The sequence below is a fragment of the Cibotium barometz genome, chromosome 18 (assembly GCF_041138505.1).
Source record: "Cibotium barometz isolate CiBa-2024 chromosome 18, ASM4113850v1, whole genome shotgun sequence".
Taxonomy (NCBI): Eukaryota; Viridiplantae; Streptophyta; class Polypodiopsida; order Cyatheales; family Cibotiaceae; genus Cibotium; species Cibotium barometz.
In genome coordinates, this window is record NC_141063.1 from 34460571 (window position 1) to 34465493 (window position 4923).

Sequence of the window (4923 nt, forward strand, 5' to 3'; positions counted from 1 at the left end):
TTGTGGTTCCATTCAAGAGGTGGTTTGGTGTGGTTTTTTAAGATTTTTTGGACTTCATGGAGGTGATTAATGGTGTTCGTTCATATGATTAAGTATTTTTTTCTTATTTTTTGTTGCTTTTAGATGCTTCTAAGCTACTAATTCTTCCAACAATGCATGAAACCATATGAAATGCATAAAAATTGTGAAATACATGAACAAGAATTAACTTTCTCACTCTAATCCACATCAAATGGGGCTAAAAGCTTATGTTTCCAGAGTAGATGACACTCCTAATCATAAATGCTAATCTATTTCTCCACTTAATGGCACAATATCAAGGCCTTGTGGACTGCTTCAAAAATCATATATATCATCAAAGAAATCAAGCTTCTCCTCTTCCAAGTATGAAAAAGAATGCAAACAAGCTTTTTTTTTTAATTACAATAAATCTAACACATCCAAAGCTCTAAAACCATATGTTTTTTGAAGTGTGACCTCGTAATCAACATCGATAATATTGGGTGATCCCAAATAGCTTGGAATGGATGAATAATGGAGCTAAGCACCCTTCAATGGTGCCAAATATGTTCAAGACAAGAGCTTACCTTAGCCTATGTAAAAATAGGCATTGTTTAGTAGTTTATACTAGAAAGCCATAAATGTAACTTTCTTTATGGGTGTGCTAGCCCATCCATCATGTCCTCACTCCATTGTCACAACATAATGATTCCATGGCTATGGGACGTAAAGGCAAAGCTTCAATGACCTTGGTGGAGGTGATAAGAAGATTGCCTAGACTATGGATCAATCACACAAGAGGTGAATAGAGAGAAGTAGCTCATGCAAGAGAGATCCTATATCAAACCTCTCTTGCAAGCATCCATTAGGCAAATAAGATTAAATAGATCACAAGCAAGAGGGTAGGGAGAAGAACAAGAGCTCACAAGCAAGAGGGTAGGGAGAAGAACAAGAGCTCACAAGTATTACACCACAAGGGGATGGATGTGTATTGTTTAATTAAATTTGACTTATATAAAAATGACTATTAAATAGATCACAAGCAAGAGGGTAGGGAGAAGAACAAGAGCTCACAAGCAAGAGGGTAGGGAGAAGAACAAGAGCTCACAAGGGGATGGATGTGTATTGTTTAATTAAATTTGACTTATATAAAAATGACTATTGTTCACACTTAGTTGTCCATAACTTAAAAATGGCACAAGGCCACTATTCCTAGCCTCAAGCAAGTATATACACAAATTAAGCAAGTATATACACAAGGTATGTGCTTCAAGCAAGTATACACACAAAGTAAGCAAGTATATACACACAAAGTAAGCAAGTATACACACAAAGTATGTGCCTCAAGCAAGTATGTGCCTCAAGCAAGTATACACACAAAGTAAGCAAGTATATACACAAAGTAAGCAAGTATATACACAAGGTATGTGCCTCAAGCAAGTATACACAAAGTCTGTGACTCCCGTATTTGGCATTAACCACAAAACAAGGCCGCTTCATAAAGTCCATCAAGTATATACACGAAGTATGTGACTACCCTATTTGGCATTAAGCACAAATAAGGCTGCTTCATAAAGTCTAGCATCATCTTACAAAGCATATGCTTTTGTTATATGCGAGTAAGATGGTGAAGCACCTTATGATAGGACGAGTGGGGAATACCATGTTAACCAATGGAGTGGCTAACAACTTGGGATTTGGTTAAACAAAAGAGAAGGTTTGGCATTAATCATAGAATAAGGACGCTTCATAAAGTTCAACAAGTATATACACAAAGTATGAGACTCCCCTATTTGGCATTAAGCACATAATAAAGTTGCTTTATAAAATTCAGCACCATCTTACAAAGCATACGCTTCCTTTATATGTAGGCAAGATGGCAAAGCGCCTTATAACGATAAGATGAGCAAACAACATGCGTTTTAGTTAAACCAAAGAGAAGGTTTGGCCATAGTAAGCAATATTATCATTATCTTTAGCCCATAAATTTTTATTTTGTGTCACCCATCAAACATTACTTTACCACCTTGTGAAAAAGGGCACATCACCAAATAGTTATTGAATCTTTGTCACCATCAAACACTATTTTACTGCCTTGTGCAAAAGGGCACATCACTAAATAATTATTGATTCTTATGGAATTTGATTTCTCAACCATATTTAGAAAAGTTTTTGTGCACATATACACCTATCACCTTTTAAGAATGGGGTCAATAGAGAACCTTTGACTATATTAAAGTGAAGTGAGGAAATTGATAATATTCTCCCACAAAACCTTTCAAGGATAAAGTTGGATACCAAATTAAGAAGGTTACCCCTTATCAATTGATAGTGGTAATGATTTATAAGAGACGCTAAGATGACATCCTAAGTTCATGAAAATAAATTTATTTGCATCCTAAGAAGGTGTGTTCATGAAAATAAATTTATTTTGTCTTCTTTGGCATTTCTAGAGGACACTTTGCAACAATATATTACACTACTTGGTTGATTCTTCATGTAGGACCATGGTGGCCTATAGTTTCTATTGATACCATAGAGTTTGTGAAATACCGAGATGAATTCCAAAGGTTTGCCATGGTCTAAGGTAAGGACAAACTACACCTAAAAATGTTTAACCTATGAAGTGGGGCTAAGACCAAAGTCACAAGAAAACCTAATGCAAGATTAACAAAAATTTATCCCTATGACAAGGAGTTTTTTCAATGATTCTGGAGGAGGTTTACTCCAAATATTGAAATTTGTACATTTAGCTATGTTGTAATCAATGTCTTTTGTGATGCTTTCATTGATAGAGGCACTTTTTCATCCCATATCATGGTGTACCTACATAACTTAAAGCATTTTTTATTACATTGCATTGTACTAGCCAATCTCATAATTATTGCTTAAGGGAAATATTAAATAATATTATTTTTTTCTCTAGTTTCCCCATAAGTTATGGCTATCTTTTAGAAATCCAGACTCTCAAAAACCCAAATGACTTTTTAAGGGTAATATGATTTTTTCTCTAGTCTCCCTACAAGTTATGGTTATCTTTTAGAAATCCAAGACTCAAAATCCCAAACGACTTTTTAAGGGTAATAACAAAGGATGATTTTCTTCTCTAGTGTCCCCACAAGTCATGGATGTCTTCAAAAAAGCCAAGAATATCACAAATGGATTTGTAGTGAATTATGGATTTTATCATACACTATCCTATCATAGTGGCTCCTTCTCTTTTTGGGATATTATGAAAACAAAATCATAATAAATTCTAATGAAATTATCTCAAATTGAGGAATAGTGTAAGGAATATTTAAATAGTGGTGGAACAAAGGTTTTAGGTTGTGCATGATGCCTTGTCTTTGTTGGTTTTTGTGTGCACACCCTATAGGGACACATTATGGTCTTATGAGAGAGTGAAAGGGAAATCTTTATATTCATTAAGCCAAAAAAGGAAAAGATAAGTGATTGAGAACATATAATCATTGTTGTAAAAGCTCCTTCAAGTTTTAACAAGGGTAAAGAAACGGTGACAACAATGTGGTGAAAATGGTCGCTCCTTAGTATAGTAGCACTCACAATTAGGTCATTTTCACTCCATGTCAAAACAACACTCACATTTAGGACATTTTCACTCCATGTCTCCGTAGTAGTAGCACTCATAGTTAGGTCATTTTCACTCCATGTCAAAACAACAACTGGTGAGCTCTTTAGCACACTGCTCACAACCACAGAAACAAACCTTTATAGCAACAACCATCAACTTCCAATGCACTTTACAACACAACAACGCCCACCCAATTGCTCAACATAGTGGCATACACTAGATTCTGCAATACAAATATTGGTTGGTTTCCATAGCAAGTCTTTGGCACTAAGTCCAATTTCTTGGACATGACTTCTCTTCACAATCAGTGCACATCACCTCCTTTGGTTGTGGGAACTCTTCAGCAATGCTAGTCTATGTCATATACCTTTTGTGGCTCAAAAGAAACTCTACAAGATAAGGGTTGTATTGTGTATAAAATGTCTCTCTTCTTAAAGAAACTCTACAAGATAAGGGTTATATTGTGTATGAAATGGCTCTCTTCTTAAACAAACTCTACAAGATAAGGGTTGTCTGGTGTTGAAATGGCTCTCTTCTTAAATGTTGTTCACATTCCATGATATTCACACGATGTGTTTTCTTGTTTTTCGATTGTTACTAGCTTAATCCCCATCATTAGTCCAAGTGGTGGAAATGCAACCAAAAGAAAATCAGCAATAACTTTGATGCCGACTTAAACTTGGACACCAATGTATCTGCATCAAATTGGGCTTCATCGACTTAAACTTGGACATCAATAATGTATCTGCATCAAATTGGGCTTCATCGACTTTTGTGGAGATTTTAACCTTGATGTGAACGGTCATGTAGAGTTGTATGCTAACCAATGCATATGTTTTGTGTATCGTTAGGCTAGTGATGTGTGTAGGGCATGGCTTTCTATCATCTGCCATGTCCTACTTTGGGTTTAAAGATACACCGTTGCCATGAGGGTCGACAAGGTTTCAAGAAAGATAAAAATTGAAGTCAACTTGCCTAGTCTATTGGGGCTGAGATATGAATGACTTAGTTTATAGGGGGCAGGCACATATAGGAGAATGTGCAATTGGAGCTTTTGGTAGCCACATTGACCATGGCTTCTCTAGATGCACTACCTATGATGCTTGAAGCTGCGTTGTTGTGACATAAACACACAGACATAAACACACAAAAGAACCACCTAAGGAAGAAGGAGGTGAAGCTTGAAACTTTTGCTTAAGCTTGGCGTTTGGTAATTCCCTAAAGTCACCATTTTCGGGGAATGCATTTGGCTTTGAAATTGTGGTTTTCATTCCATAGTACGTAGAGTCTACCATTACCCAGCATGTACTGGCAACATACCACAAAACATG